This window comes from Physeter macrocephalus, chromosome 4 (assembly GCF_002837175.3).
Source record: "Physeter macrocephalus isolate SW-GA chromosome 4, ASM283717v5, whole genome shotgun sequence".
Taxonomy (NCBI): Eukaryota; Metazoa; Chordata; class Mammalia; order Artiodactyla; family Physeteridae; genus Physeter; species Physeter macrocephalus.
This window is the reverse complement of record NC_041217.1, coordinates 40,971,871-40,988,607: the sequence shown is the minus strand read 5'-3', so window position 1 is coordinate 40,988,607 and position 16,737 is coordinate 40,971,871. Positions and strand designations below refer to the sequence as shown.

Here is a 16,737-nt window from a genome sequence, read left to right as displayed (position 1 = left end):
AAACTTCCAGAACTATATTGAATAATAGTGGTGAGAGTGGGCAACCTTGTCTTATTCCTGATCATACAGGAAATGGTTTCAGTTTTTCACCACTGAGAACGATGTTGGCTGTGGGTTTGTCATATATGGCCTTTATTATGTTGAGGTAGGTTCCCTCCATGCCTACTTTCTGGAAAGTTTTTATCATAAATTAGTGTTGAATTCTGTCAAAAGATTTTTCTACATCTATTGAGATTATCATATGGTTTTTATCCTTCAGTTTGTTAATATGGTGTATCACATTGATTGTACATCTTTGTCTGGTTTTGGTATCAGGGTGATGGTGGCCTCATAGAATGAGTTTGAGAGTGTTCCTCCCTCTGCTGTATTTTGGAAGTGTTTGTGAAGGATAGGTGTTAGCTCTTCTCTAAATGGTTGATAGAATTTGACATCCAAATTTATTTTTTGGATGAGTGGTGCTGTATTCCTGTCTTACTGGTTGTTTGGCCTGCGACATCCAGCACTTGAGTCTGCAGGCTGTTGGATAGAGCTGGGTCTTGGTGCTGAGATGAGGACCTCTGGGAGACCTCACTTCGATTGATATTCCCTGGGGTCTGAGGTTCTCTGTTAGTCCACCGGTTTGGACTCAGAGTTCCCACCACAGGAGCTTGGGCTTGACCTCTGGCCTGGGACAAAGATCCCACAAGTTTCGTGGTGTGATTAAAAAAAAAGAAGTTGTTTGGTCTGAGGTGTCCAGCACTGTAGTTTGCAGGTAGTTGGATAGAGCCAGGTCTTGGTGCTGAGATTAGGACCTCAGGGCGGTATCTCTCTGACTAATATTCCCTGGGGTCTGAGGTTCTCTGTTAGTCCAGCACCAGCAGTTTGGATTCGGAGCTTGCACCACAGGAGTTCAGGCCAGACCCCCGGCCTGGGAATCAAGATACTGCAAGCTCATGGTGCAGCAAAAAAAAAAAAAAAAAAGAAAGAAAGAAGAAAAAAAGGAGCAGTACAATATCAAAGAATAAAAAACAAAATAAAATTTGAAAGCTAAAAAATATATTAGGAAAAATAAAACTATAATTGAAACAGCTGCAACAGGTAAAATGAAACCACAATAGAAAAAGGAAAAGAAAAAGGGGCGTGGGGGGGGAATGGGGGCGGAGTTTAGGCAGGGGTGGGACTTAGGCAGGGGTGGGGTTTAGGGTCCTAGGCGGGACCTAGGCGGGTGGGGGAGGGTGACGTTTGAGTGTGGGGTGGGGCCTAGGCTCTGGACCCACGGAGCTGGAAAAGGCCCTGGGGGTGGGGCCTAGGCGGGGCGACATTCAAGGGTGGGGCCGGGCCTCTGCTTAGGACCTGAGCGGAAGGAGAGAGGCAGCAAGACGAAAGGAGGGCGTCTGGAGTGTGGAGTTCTGGAGTTTGGAGGTAGGGCCCTGAGTGAGGGTGTGTGGGTGGGGTTTAGGCCCAGTGTGGTTAGAGGCGGGGGGTCTCAGAGGGGGTCTCCGAGTGTAGAGGTAGGGCCCTGGGTGAGGGTGTAGGGGTGGGGCTTGGGTTCTGCACTGCAGGAGGGAGGCTCCGAGGACAGAGGATTAGGCCTGGGAGCCCAGCAGGGTCCCCAGTGCCTAAGTGGACAGGGAACGCACTGGCCGTGTTCCCTTCCGTTCCTTTGCCCCCCTTCCCAACTGTCTCCCCAAGGGTCTCCCCCGTCGCCGATGGACCCCTAACCATGGGTGGGTCCTGCTTGGTGTAGGAACACCTCCCCTCCCCCAGCCACCCTTCAGGGGTGCCATTCCTGGGAGTCCGGCCTTTACTTTTGCTCCCCCTCCCCCCCACACACTCCCTCATGACCAGCACGGCTGGGGGGGCCTAGGCGGGCAGAGATCAGGCCCAGGATCTGAGCAGGTTCCTGGGGGCCCAAGTGGGCAGGGGAACCCTGGCCATGCTCCCTGTTGATCCTCTGCCCTCCCAATGGTTCCCCAATTTACCCCTTTGGGCGTGGGATCCCTTCCCCTCCCCCAGCTTCCCCTCAGGGGTGCCAGTCCTGTCCTGCCTCCACTTCTCCTCCCCCTTCACTCCCCCTTCACTGCCCCCACGCTGCACGTCCTATCCGGTTGCTGGGGGTTCCTCCTGTCCCCTTAGGTGTCCGTGGTCCCCCACCGGTGCCTGGTAGATACCCTAGTTATGAAGAGATGCAAATTCCACATCCTCCTAGTACACCATCTTCATTGGGTCTTTGTTGCTGTGTGTGGGTTTCCTCTAGTTGCGGGGAGCAGGGGCTGCTCTTCGTTCTGGTGCACGGGTTTCTCGTTGCGGTGGCATCCCTTGTTGTGGAGCACGGGTTCTAGGCACGCGGGATTCAGTAGTTGTGGCATGCAGGCTCAGTAGTTGTGGCTTGTGGGCTTTAGAGCACAGGCTCAGTAGTTGTGGCACATGGTCTTAGTTTCTCTGCGGCACGTGGGATCTTCCCGAACCAGGGATTGATCGCGTGTCCCATGAATTGGCAGGTGGATTCTTAACCACTGCGCCACCAGGGAGATCCAGAGTTAACAATTCTAATCACCAATTACGGCAAGTGGGGAGTTTCTGCACACAAGGCAATTCTCCAACACAGCTTGGTATCCTACAGTTCAATTCAATTCTGACACTGTCTACCCTGAGATAGCATCAGTTCCCACAGGTTAAGGGTTCAGTCCTACAAGACCGCCTTCCATTTCCAGTGCCAACTGCAAATCCTGGTTGTTACCCGTGCTTCTGGTTATAAATCAGAGTTTCTCACAACCGCCTTCTTGGGTTCAATTAGTTTGCTAGAGCAGCTTACAGGACTCAAGAAACTAGTTAACTCACTAGATTACCAGTTTCTTACAAAAGGTATTAAAGGGTATAACTCAATAACCAGATGAAGAGATATGCCAACTAAAAAAGGTTACTCACCATCTGGTTCTGAAACCGAGCAGGACCCTTTGGGGCTCCTGGGCACAGAAGCCTTTCTGTGTCCCCCATTTCTTGTTTGTAGGGAATACCCTTCAGCCTCCATAAACTTCCCTGAGTACCAAAAGGCGGGTTCAAACAGTTGCTAATAAGGGAACCGAGGGGATGCAGAGACAAGGGAGGAGGAATCAAGAAAAAATAGTGCAGCCTTGGGGCAGAGTCCTGGTTCCGCCTCAAGGGATACACATAACAATGTCTTTGAGCTCTTCTGCAGAACTGAAACCCCCAACAGTTGGAAGATGTTAACTACTTGAGGAAGCATTCTTCATTCCAGAGAGAAGGGCACACTTTGATAACCTTGAGAATCATAGAAGCTCAGCAGGAGACTACTTGAGGCCAGATTAAAGGAATGCAGGTCCTTCACACACCCTGATCCTTATCAGCAACCCTGCCCTTGAACCACTGCTATAAAACTCCTCACCAAATCCCCCCTGGGTTGGGACACATAGTTTTGAGGGCATGAGCCTGCTGTGTCCCCCTTTGCCTGGCAAAACAATAAAGTTATTCTTTTCTACGTCACCCAAAACTCTGTCTCCAAGATTCAGTTTGGCACCGGTGCACAGAGGCCCAGTTTTCAGCATCACTTCTACAAGAATTAAGTCATTAGCCTCTCAGTCACTGACCTTCAACACACCCTGTAAGGAATTCAGGGTGGAGATCAGGAATTAGGCATTCTGTGCTCTGGAAAAACTGGCAAAACAGGCCTTCAGATAGTTAGATATTTTTAGGAGAAATTTTTTATGAATCTGCATTCTTGCATCTTCCCAATCTTAAAAAGTCAATAAAACTGTTAGGGGAAACACTGACCAAAACCGCCCACCGTGGCCAGACAAGATAGTAGCTGTTTGCACAAGTTATCTTACAACAGGAGGTCCTGGTAAGGAACACAGAGCTAACAAGCTACCACCAACTGGAAGAATTTAAGAAAGGTCAAAAGGAGAGAGGAGACGCAAGTCAATATGTCCTACCAACCTCCCAGAATCCTTCTTGCTGGAATCCATCTTGGCTGAGCAATTCATGCACCACCAGGAAAGACCCTGAGTCAGAATGATTAGCCAGAGACAACCGGAAACTAACCCCATCACCATAAAACCCGAGACTGCGAGCGACATGGCAGAGCAGTCCTCCTGGGTTCCCTTACCCTCCTACTCTGCCTGGGCGTCCCTTCCCAATGAAGTCTCTTGCTTTGTCAGCACCTGTGTCTCCTTGGACAATTCGTTTCTGAGTGTTACACAAGAGCCCACTCTGGGGCCCTGGAAGGGGTCCCCCTTCTTGCAACAAAACTGTTAACTAAGCTATCTGACTAAGTTCCGTATGACTAGCAGCAACCTTCTACTGAGATGTGTGCTTGATTGCACCTATACCCTTCGCCAAAATCACCTACACCCTTTGCCAAAATCACATACTGACCTCCCCCCTTACCTTTTGAACAGTTTCTCAGAGCTATCTTAGAGGCTGTCTCCCAGGCTATAGTTGTCAGTAAGACACTGAATAAACTCAGCTCACAGCTTTTACGTTGTGAATTTCTTTTTCAGTTGACAGACATCAATACACAGGGTGCCATCCCAAACAAAGGAGCTTCTATCATCATGGTGGAAACACTCTGGTTCACCAACCTGGAAGCTCTCCAAACTCTGTCCTTCTGGGGCTTTATGGAGGTTTTGTTTCACAAGCAGATTGATCAAATCATTGATGACTGGCGATTGATTCAACCTCTAGCTCCTCTTTCCCTCCCTTCCCTTCCCTCCTTGTCCTTTCCTTCCCTCTAATCACATGGTTTGTTCTCCTGACAATCAGCCCCCTTCCTTAGCTGGGGTCCAGTAGTCACCTCATTAACATAACAAAAGGTATCTTTGTCATTCTCATCACTTAGGAAATTCCAAGAGTTTTAAGATCTCTGTGCCAGAAATGGGGACAAAGACCAAATATATATTTCTTATTATAGGTCACTATACCACAGGAGTTAAAACGGTTGCGTTAGTTTTGTACAGTGTTTCCACTGCTCTGGTAAGAACAAAACACAATTGATTCTTGTTATTCACGGTAGTTATGGTCTAGGAAGTTACCACAAACACTGAATTGGTGAATACTGAACCACAGTGCTCCCAAGGGAAATACAGAGTTAGGTTCCTGCAAGCTTCTGATCACATTTTCATCAACTGATCAATACATAACCTTATTTTATGTGTGTTTCTCTTTAAAGACACTTTATTTAACATATAGTATTGATTCATTAACATTTGAACTCACAGTTAACTGCACTAACTCATGCCTAAAGGAGGCTTCTCTAGCACACATATTTTCTCCATAAGGCACATCACAGCTTTCTTGCCCTTTGAACCTTCAGCACTACACTTGGGGGTCATTTGAAACAGTGAAATCATGAACAAAAACCACAAAAATGCAAAAAATGTGGCACTAAATAGACCACAAAAAAGACACTTGTTTACAGTTTGAGACCTAAAACAAGAAAGCAGAACTTCACCTCTTTCAACCTGTAAGAAAATTAATAAACAGAAACCTCAGTTGAATAGAGTGGGGGACTAGAAGGGGAAGCTGTCACCCCTGGGATGATAGCGGAGCCCAAAAGGAAAAAGGAAGACTCCTCTTCTTTCTTAGCAAGGAGCCAATGAAAAGCCATGGACTCTGTTTGCTACAGCCCTCCCAATTTCCTTTTCCTCCTTGTCAAGTACCCTTCCATTGCCATGTGGGGACTTGCACACGGCACACCATGTTCACAGACCTCAGATTGCAATTCTCTGCTGTTTCCGAATAAACCCATCTTTGCTGGAGAAATAACTGGCAGTTTATTTGTTTTAGGTAAACAAACCTTGGGAGGGAATATGCATGTTGTCCAATTCCAGTTTTTGCCCAAACTGTGCATGCACATGTCCGTGAATGACCAAAAGTGCTGAGAGTATTGATTTTGAGGTTACAAATAAATTTTAGCTAGTAGGCAAATTCACAAACACAGAATCTAAAAATAGGATCAACTATGTGTATGCATGTACAAATTACAAAATAAAAATTGTGTAATTTTGGTGATTCCACTGATGAGTTAGTTAAATGCTGATATATTTACATTTAAAACTGGCATTTGCACAATATAAAGCTGAATGGTAAAATTATGTTAACAATTTAAAATTCAAACTTTACTTAGAATGACATTAAGTAGTAAGTGAAAAAACACAAGTCAAGGGACTAGAAGAAAGGAAAACATTTTCTATTTTAGCACCTCTGACAACACTTTTTTTTCCTGATTTTTGAACAAGGGGTCCTACTTTTTCATTTTGCATAGGGCCTCACGAGTTATTTATCTGGTCCTGTTCCCAGGGGCCTTCTTTCCCTGTCCTCCAGTTTATGTGCTTGCCCCAGTGTTGTGTATTGGTTTGATATTTCAAATCCAGGTGTTTATGACCTAAGTGAAGTTGTTTTAATCTACTTGTTTATGACTAAGACAAAAAATGTTGTTTTTAGAAGTAAAGTTGTTTTGATATGAGAATGAAGTAAGCTGTGTCAGGATGTCATCATCTCTTCTGTTGTTGACAAGCGGTCAGTAGCTTAGTGGCTGAGGGATCTGGAAGGGGGCTTTTCCATAGAACATGCAGAGAAGGAACTATGGCCAGGGAATATTTAGACTATGAGTACCGAGATTTTTGTCTGAGCAGAGCTACTCTTTATTAACCTAGTTCTCCAAAGACCTTGGGGCATTGGCCCCTGCTTTGGTAAAGGCAACTTCTTTATTGGCAGTGGTGACCAACTGCTGGGAGATCAGCCAGCCTGCCAACACAACCACCATCGTTCCCTAGCAATGTGCTTTAGCAACCAGGGACTTTTATTTTTGCGCTGGCGTCAGAGGTCAACTCTTCCAAGAAATCAAAACTCATAGAAAAGGTATTCCCTCAACTAAATTTGGACTTTATTCTTTTCATCTCCCCTTGCCTGGAGCAATCTTTCATTGGTTTGGAGTATGTTGTTTCTTAACTGGCTTATTAAGAGACACTATCCTGTATGCTATTGGCTTGTGAAATCATTGTAATTCCCGCAGTGACCCTGTGTTAAATAAAATATTTAACAAGAACAATCTCAGTCTCTGAGCATAATTTGCCACCCCCAAACAAAGTACTGAGTCTCTTTACGGGAATATGGGACATTCGTCTTCTCCACTCCAACCTCAAGAAACACATCCTTTCTCACAAGGAGAGCTCTGGCTCCCTCGGTCCTTCACTCTCCCCAGTACTCTATGCCCCAAGCCTAGGTTTTGCAGGCTTCAGTGTCAGCTGGACAGACAATAAATGACCATCCCTACCTATGCTAGCAGATTCAAATAGAGAAAGACAGGCCCAGTCCAAAGGTCTAACAGATAAAGACTTTCATCTATGTTTCCTTTTTCTATTATATCAGTACAAGATACAGACCTCTGGCTGGTTCCTTTAATTAGTCAATCTATTAAAGTGATAAAATCTAAAACCATGGAAGTTTCAAATGAGACATGGGGAAAAGGTTTATAATCTCAGAGTGGCAAAGGTCTTTCTAAACATGAACCCAAACTTAGAAAGCTATAAAGAGAAAGATTGATAAATTTGACTACTGTATTAGTTTTCTGAGGCCATAAACTTAGTGACTTAAAACAACATAAATTTATTATCTTACAGTTCTGGAAGTCAGACGTCTGAAATGAGTCTCACAGGACTAAAACCAAGGTATCGGCAGAACTATATTCCTTCAGGAGGCTCCTTGCCTTTTTCAGCTTCTAGAGACTGACTGCATTCCATGGCTCATGACCTTTTTGCTTCATCTTCAGAACACACACTCCAACCCTGTTTCTGTTGTTGTATCTCCTTTTTTTGGCAGTGCCATGCAGCTTAGTTCCCCGACCAGAGATTGAATCCAGGCCCAGGCGGTGAAAGTGCCTAACCACTGGACCACTGGGAAATTCCCTACACCTCCTTTTCTGACTCTCACCTCTCTTGTCTCTTGTCTCCTTCTTATAAGGACCCTTGTGATTACATTGGGCCCACTCAGATAATCCAGGATAATTTCCCCATCTCCAAATTATTAACTTAGTCACATCACATAGTCCTTTTTACCACATGGGGTAACATATTCACAAATGCCAAGGATTGAGACATGACCATCTTTGGGAGGGACATTATTTTGTCTACCACAACTACATAACAGATTAACATATCTGATGACAGATGAAGCTGATAGCATCTGAAGCTCTGTTATAAGATTCAGAAAAGTAAAATGATATGTGCACACTTAGGCATACACACGCATCTGGGTTTTAAAAGAAAAAATGAGAGTAGGAAGATGGCCGCTAGGCCTGGCACATTTGCTGGTTTCTTCATAAACTGATTTAGATTATGTACCAGATAGGGTATTAATTTAGTGGAGGTGCTTCCTGTCCTGGAAGTCACAGCAAACATCAAAGCAGAAAGCAACCATGTAGAGCCACCAATGCCCTGGGAGATACCAGGCAGACACATCAGGGGAGGTCTCCAGTTGGCTAAATTTATTAAAAAATCCCTGAGTAGCTTACACTTAGCTGCTTAGAATCTCTGACAAAAGCTTGGGTTTGTCACAGGTGTCCTGGCTAACCCTGATTCCCTATAAGAGGTATGTGTTCTTGATAATCTCAGATCAAGGCATAAGTCTCTAAGTGTGTTCTAATTTTGCAGAATCTGTCACACAAAAAATAAGTATTCATCTGCTGCTGAGTGGAATGCTCTGAAAATGCCAGTTATGTCAAATTGGTTGATATTGTTGTTTAGGTCATACATATCCTTATTGATTTTCCTTCTACTGGTTCTATCAACTACTCAGAGAGGAGTGTTGAAATCTTCAAATGTAATTGTGGATTTCTCTATCTATCCTTTCAGTTCTACCCATTTTGTCTTCATGTATTTTGAAGCTCTATTGTTAGTTGCATGCACGTTTAGGATTGTTATGTCTTCTTTTTTTTTAAATTTATTTTTATTTATTTATTTTTGGCTGCCGTGGGTCTTCATTACTGTGCACAGGCTTTCTCTAGTTGCGGCGAGTGGGGGCTACTCTTCGTTGTGGTGCGCAGGCTTCTCATTGCAGTGGCTTCTCTTGTTGCAGAGCACAGGCTCTAGGTGTGAGGGCTTCAGTAGTTGTGGTGCGTGTGCTTAGTAGTTGTGGCTCGAGGGTTCTAGAGTGCAGGCTCAGTAGTTGTGGTGCACAGGCTTAGCTGCTCCGCGGCATGTGGGATCTTCCCGGAGCAGGGCTCGAACCTGTGTCCCCTGCATTGGCAGGCGGATTCTTAACCACCGCGCCACCAGGGAAGCCCCTGTTATGTCTTCTTAGTGAATTGACTAAGTGTACAGCTTAGTCAGTAATATTGTACCAAGGTTGACTTCTCAGTTTTTATCGTCATACCACAGTTATGCAAGATGTTAACATTAGGGAATGTTGGATGAAGGATATGTGGGAAATCTCTATATTATTTTTGGAAATTTTCTGTAAATCTAAAATTACTTCAAAATAAAAAGGGTTAAACATTTTTTAAGTGAAATAAAGGAAAGAAAGAATGAAGGAAGGGTAGAAGGAAAGAAGGAAGGAAGGGGGTTAGGTAGTGGCTATATTAATGTCAGAAAAAGTAGACTTCAGAACAAGGAATATTTTATTATTTGTTTTCTGCTTTTCTTTTCTATTTCTTTTGCTGTTTTTGTCCCCCACTGCTCTGCTTTCTTTTTGATTATTTGAATATTTTTTATTATTTTACTTTATCTATTGGCCTTCTGGCTATATTGTTTTGGATTTTTATTCTAGGGGTTGCTCTAAGAAATTCAGTATATATATCTAACTTTTCACAGTTTACTCAGAGTAAATATTTTACTATCTCAAATAATATGTAGAAGCTTTTGACCATATAGGCCTCTTTACCCTTTCTCCTTTATATTATAGCCGTCATATGTATTATAGGAGCATTTGAAAACTCCAGCAGACAATGATATTGTTTTTGCTTTCACTCAGTCATATATATTAAAGAAACATGAGAGACGAAAAATAGACTTTTATATTTACCTAGCTATTTACCACTCCTGTTGGTCTTCCTTTCTTCTTAAATTTCCAAGTTTCCCTCTAGCATTGTTTCCCTTAAGCTTGAAGAACTTTCTTTCTTCCTGTTCTTTTAGAATATGTCCATTGATGACAAATTTTCTTAGTTTTCTTTCATTTGAAAATGTCTTTTTTTTTTTTTTTTGGCTGTGCTGCACAGCTTGCAGGATCTTAGTTCCCTGATCAGGGATTGAACCTGGGCCACGGCAGTGAAACCACCAAGTCCTAACCACTGGGCCATCAGGGAATTCCCAAAAATGTCTTTATTTAGCCTTCATTACTGAAGAATATTTTTGTTGAATGTAGGACTCTGGGTTGACAGATATTTTAGTACTTTAAAGATTTTGTTCCACTGTTTTCTAGCCTCCACAGTTTCTGTAACAGAGATGAACAAACCTGACTCCATATTGTATCTATTCCATATGCTCTAACCTTTGTGCTCTGTTGCCTGTGCTTAGTCATGCTGGCTTTGCACCTTTTGCAAAAGAATGTTGCCTATAGCCTGAATTATACAGGATAGTCCATTCTCAAGGCTCTGACCTTTAAAGGTATAACACTTTTCCTTTAAAAAGTTGCAGAACAGAGAATAACATTTGTCTTGTTGGAGGTTTATAGGAACATTTTGACCAGACCTATGTGGACAGCTGCAAGAACAAGGGTTTCAGCACCAAGAAGTTTGCAGCAACCAACTTCACTCCCTCTCCTTTTAGTATAAAAGAAGCCTGAATTCTAACTCAGGTAAGACGGTTCTTTGGGACACTAGTCCACCATATTCTTTGTCTGCTGGCTTACTGAATTAAATTGTTATTCTTTGCCCCAACACATCATCTCTTGATTTATTGGCCTGTTGTGCAACAAGCAGTACAAGGTTGGACTCAGTAACATTTCGGATGAGAAATCTGCTGTAATTCAAATAATTGTTCATCTCTGTGTCTGCTATATTTCATTTTTCTCTAGCTGCTTTCAAGAATTTTCTTTATATTTCGTTTTTAGCAGTTTAATTATGATGTGTCTTCATGTGTGCGGTTGGGGGTTTTTGGGTTTTGTTTTTTGTTGTTGCTGTTGTTGTTTTAGTTTTTCCTGTTTGGGGTTCACCAAGCTTCTTGAATCTGCAAATTTATATCTTTCATTAAATTTGGGAAGTTTTAACCTATTATTTGTTCTAACATATTTCTGCATCAATCTGTCTTTCCTCTTCTTTGGAACTCCAATGTCATAAATGTTACAATTTTTTAAATTTTTTTCATCCCACAGAAACCCGAGATACTGTTCATTTTTCATCCTAACTGTTTTTCTCTTTGTTCTTCAGATTGAATACATTCTGTTGATCTATTTTCAGGTTCATTGATTCTCTCTTTTATAATCTCCATTCTGCTGTTAGCCCATCAAATGAATTTTTAAATTTCATGTGCTATATTTTTTCAGTTTAAAAAATTTTCTGTTTGGTTCTTTTTTGCAGTTTTTATTTCTCTTCCAAGAACTTCTATCTTTCTATTCACTTCAGGTATGTTTACCTTTAGCTCATGAAGCATAGTTACCATAGCTGCTTTAAAGTCTGTGTGATAATTCCAACATCTGGGACATCTTGTGGTTGACATTTGTTAATTGTCCCTTGAGAAATGGTCACACTTACCTTTTCTTTTTATGTAAAGTAATTTTAGATTATATGCTAGACATTTTTAATATTATGCTGTATAAGGTCTGGATCTAGTTAAAATCCTCTTAAGAATGTTGATTTTTTTTCATTATAGCAGACAATCAACCTAGTTAGGGTCAGACTGCTAGTTCTGCTTCACCTTCTGTGGGCAGTAGTCTCAATCTCAGTTCAGTTCTCAAAGGCTTTGCTGTACTGGTTTCAGTCTGTCCCATGCAAGCACAGTTCAACATCAGCCCATGACATGTATAGGTTCATACACAGAATTAAGTGATCCCTTCTCCAGTTCTGTCCTCCTCATGAGTCCTCTCACACTCTCAGGCCCTCAGGGCCACCTTTTCCAGTTCCTCTGGCCAGATAGTATTTTAACTGAAATTTTAATTGCCTACATTACCATCAAAGTACAGCTTTGTGCCCCATTTCCACAACTAGGGCCCCATTTCAAAGAAAAAAGGTAAGAGGAAGAAAATGAGGATCACATACACATACTCTCCTCAATCCTCTTTTCCTGTTTCTTCTTTTTAGAAAGATGGGGTTTCTACTACAAGTTTAGCCTCTTCTGCCGCCACCACACAGTTTTATAACTGGTACCTGCCCTCCGGTCAAAGCTATGATAAAAAGGAGGAAATTTTTTAAAAAACAAAAAATTCACATCTGTATGGCTCATTTCTCTAAGTTTTGACTTCTCTTGACAATTTATCTTCTTTTGTTTACTTTCCAGATCCTCATGTAGTTGCTTTTCATGTTGTGTCCAGAGTTATTAGCTGAGTCCATAGGAGACAGAGGATGTAGTGGTCTTATTCCATCTTGGAAAGAACCAGAAGGTTCACCTTTATTATTTTTTATGTTTGAGTTATTTGATTATAAAGAAAAATGTTCTGGCTTATTCAACCTGATACAGAGTTCATTCTGGAGTCTCTTGTATCTTCTGTCAGATATAGTTTCTCCCAGGATTAAAGCTGGTTCGATAATATTTGTTGAAATGTGATGGTTGGGATGTTAGGTAGAAAGGTTGAGAACCACTGAGCTGACAAGCTATAGTTCATCTTCAGTTAGTTACAGCCACTCTGTTAGCCAAAGGTCAACATGAACACATTAAGCTGGCCACCTCACTAGGGTTTGGGCCAGTGTTGATTTTTTTTAATGCTATTCTCAACAGGCTTAGCCTCTTAATTAATTAGAGAATTAAAATTTTTTGTTTAGTTCTTTTTTATATATCTTAAGCCCTATTAGGTTGTACTGTCTGTGTGCCCAGGGATACCAAGCAGTTCTTAAAACAAACAAACAAAAATAATTAATTAATTAACCCTTAATCGACTCCCAGAAGCCCATATAAGGAAGAGAGCCTGTTTTATGCCTTTGCACAGTTAGCCTGTGTTCAGGTCTGGATGATGGGGGAAGAGAAGATTCTTCATGTATCAGTCAGTCCATCAAATTCAATCAGCAGACCCCATCAACACTGAATAAGTCATCTGATGCTCACTGTCTCACATGGCACTTTGGCAATACATGGATGGGTCTGAGGGCTTAGAAAACCAACTGCTGGTAGATCTGTCCTGCAGTCTTGGGGTATGTCTGAGCAGTCCCAAGCCTTCTTCACCATCACACTTCCTGAAGCACTGTAGTAGGCACTTTCACAAATATTATCTTGTTTCATAGGCAAAGACTTATCTGGATGCCAATTTGTGGGGCCTTGGATAGCCCTGGGATACCTCAAAGTTGAAAAATCTGCTTGATCTAATATGAAAGTTGACAGCCAACACTTGGGGCAAATTTTTTACCATTCTTTTTACCAAAAATCTTTGATCTCTTAATTGTGGGAAAAGGCTCCACCTTTGATGCAAAGTTCTTCAGGAAACCTTTGCCTTTGGCAGAGTCTATATTCTCAACAGCTACACTAGTCTTAGAGGATATCAGGGATGGCTCCTGGGTTTGGGGCCTAAGCAAATAGATGATGAGTAGATGGTATGTCATTTGCTGGGGTGGGGAAGACTGAGGAGAAACAAGTTTCAGAGTGGGGAATTAAGAGCTCTGCTTTGGATATATTATGTTTGATATATTTTAGAGAGCTGAGTAGAGATGTGAAGTAGGTAATTAGATGAAAGTTTGGAGTTTAGGGAGTCACAAGCCCATAGACAGCATTTAAAGCCATGGAAGGGGAAGTGGTCCCCTAGGGAGAGAATCAGGAGAGAGGAAAGAAGGAGATGCAAGTCCCAGTTTTGGAGCTCCATCATTTGAAAGTTGGAGAAAAGAGCCAGGAAAAGAGACTGATTGCCTGATGCTATAGGAAGAAGACTATGAGAGTATGTTGTCATAGAAGCCATGTGAAGAGAGTGTCCCAAAGAAGGAGTGGTCATCCATGGCCGATGATGCTGAGAGGTTGAGTGAGAAGGGGCATGGAGATGTCCTTTGGATTTGCCAACATAGAGCTCATAGTGACTTCAGTTTCTCTGTCAGTAAAATGGGTTGTTCTGAGGATTATAGATTATAGAGAGTCTATATCTAAGGTGTCATTAGCCTGAGTTCAAATGATTTTACTTTTTTTAAACTGAGGTATAGTTGATGTACAATATTCTATAAGTTTCAGGTGTACAACATAGTGATTCACAATTTTTAAAGGTTATATTCCATTTATAGTTATTATAAAGTATTGACTATATTCCCTGTGTTGTACTATTTACCCTTGTAGCTTATTTATTTTATGCATAGTAGTTTGTACCTCTTAGTCCCCTTCCCCTATCTTGCTCCTCCCCCTTTCCCTCTCCCCACTGTTTTGTTCTCTATATCTGTGAGTCTGTTTCTTTTTTGTTATAATCACTAGTTTCTTTTATTTTTTTGATTCCACATATAAGTGATATCACACACTGTGGACAAAGAATGTCGCCTGCCATTTCAGTAAACAAAGGATGTTACAGCCATAAAGCCGTCAGCTACTGCAGCAGCCCCTGATGGTGCAACCTGAGGGGAATTCAAGATGGAGAAAAACAGGATACTGGCCCTAGACAGTTAAAATGCATATCAAAAGAATAGTTTCAATGAGCCCAGACTCTTGCATCTTCCCATACGTAGAAAGGTACTAAAATCATTACTTGAGATGTCAGTAATCTTTTGATGTTTGAATACATGGGGGTTTTTTTTCCAGCAAAAACTCCTATATATACTGGCTCCTCTCTTTCCTCCTTGGAACAGTCCCTCAGAGCTATCTGAGAGGCTGTATCCCAGGTTTAAGTCCTCAGTAAGTCTGCCGAATAAAACATAAGTCTCAACTTTTAGGTTGTGCAACTTTTTTTTCAGTTAATACAGTGTTTGTCTTTCTCAGTCTAAATGATTTTACTTTTGCAGTGATGTTCTATCAGTGATTCTCAAACTTTAATATTTATTTGAATCACCTGGAGGGCTTGTTAAAATACAGTTTTTCTGATTCACGAGGTCTGAGAATTGTATTCCTAACAACACTCCAGGTGTTGCTGAGTCTCTACCTGTTTGACAAATAAGAAGCTACAGCCTTTTCCAGGGATTACTTTCTGCTCCTGCTTTTGATAATCCCCATGACGCCTATATGTCCATAAATAGGCCTGGTTACTGCTTGTTACTTCAGCCCATTGGTGAAAAGGAGATTAAAATACACTTTGAGCTGGGCCCAATTTCTGGTCCCTAACCACCCCTCAGAGACACCACTCTGGCCAAGTCATTCATGCCCTCTGGCCTCTGCCCCAGCGTGGGCAGCCAGGCACCTGCTGCCACTGCTAATAATGGAACCACAGATCCACCACTCAGTAGAGCTAGAAATCCATCAACGGCACTGGTATCAGTTTCTTGGCTTACACCCCAGAAATCCTGAAGGAATAAAACCCTAGTCTACTGACTCCTAAAGACCTTAGTTTAGACCTCTCTAGGTTTCCACAGACAGCACAACTTTAGTGAAATGGGAGGGAACATACTCCATTTCAACTAAACCCAAGGCAAAACTGCCTGGCTCTGCAAGTGGTAAGTTCATTCAATTCACATGCATACACTCCTCCGGAGTCACCACCACTCAGTACACTGTCAAAGGGACTCCCCTTTAGACCTTTGAATTGAATTTAGGTCACTGGCCCAAGTCCATTTTACCCTGTAGGGATTTTCCTGTTAGGAATCTGATTGTCCTTTCCTGAAAACTTGCCTTGCCTGGGCCTTCCCCATTCATCAGTCATGCTGTTTTTGTTTGTTTGTTTGTTTAAGTTTATTTATTTATTTTAATTTAATTTATTTATTTTTTGGCTACCTTGGGTCTTCGTGGCTGCGTGCGGGCTTTCTCTAGTTGCGGCGAGTGGGGGCTACTCTTCGTTGCAGTGCGCGGGCTTCTCATTGCAGTGGCTTCACTTGTTGTGGAGCACGGGCTCTAGGCATGTGGGCTTCAGTAGCTGCAGCACACGGGCTCAGGAGTTGTGGCTCGTGGGCTCTAGAGCACAGGCTCAGTAGTTGTGGTGCATTGGCATAGTTTCTCCGCGGCATGTGGGATCTTCCCGAACCAGGGATCAAACCTGTGTCACCTGCATTGGCAGGCAGGTTCTTAACCACTGCGCCACAAGGGAAGTCCTATCAGTCACGTTTTGTAACCTTAAATCTCAGTGGGGTCAGAGTTCCTGTTCCCTCTGTTTTGTGGGATGGATTAGTTTCTAAATAAATTCATGGCTGCAGAAAGATACAAGGGATTCCACCAGAATCTAGCAACCACAGCAATCAAACCCCAAAAGCAAATAGATGCACCGGGGGAGGGGCATTGTTAAACTCTCAGCAAAAGCTCAAGGTCCACCCAGGCCTGTAAAACACTTAGCATGTACATGGTACAGATGTTCAACAAATGGTAGCTATTACTATTATTGCCTGTTTCTGCCTATAAACTCTCCTACTCCCCAAACCAGTTTCCCCTTAGGCTTTCCCTACCCATGCCAAGGCCACAGCCCTAATATTAGTCCTCATTTCTTTATACCCAAATTGCTCCCAACATCTGACTATCTAATCTCTCCCCCTCCAGCCTCTCTCTCTCCCAG

At 42.5% G+C, this 16,737-nt stretch overlaps 1 long non-coding RNA gene across 1 annotated transcript; it reads left to right on the top strand.

The window, feature by feature from the left end:
- Window positions 1-1,345: 1,345 nt before the first annotated feature.
- LOC129392027 (uncharacterized) lies at window positions 1,346-15,601 on the top strand. Its single transcript, XR_008616975.1, has 4 exons — window positions 1,346-1,401; window positions 7,620-7,667; window positions 10,658-10,788; window positions 14,557-15,601. It is a non-coding gene; the product is annotated as an uncharacterized lncRNA (long non-coding RNA).
- The last annotated feature ends 1,136 nt before the right edge of the window (window positions 15,602-16,737 follow it).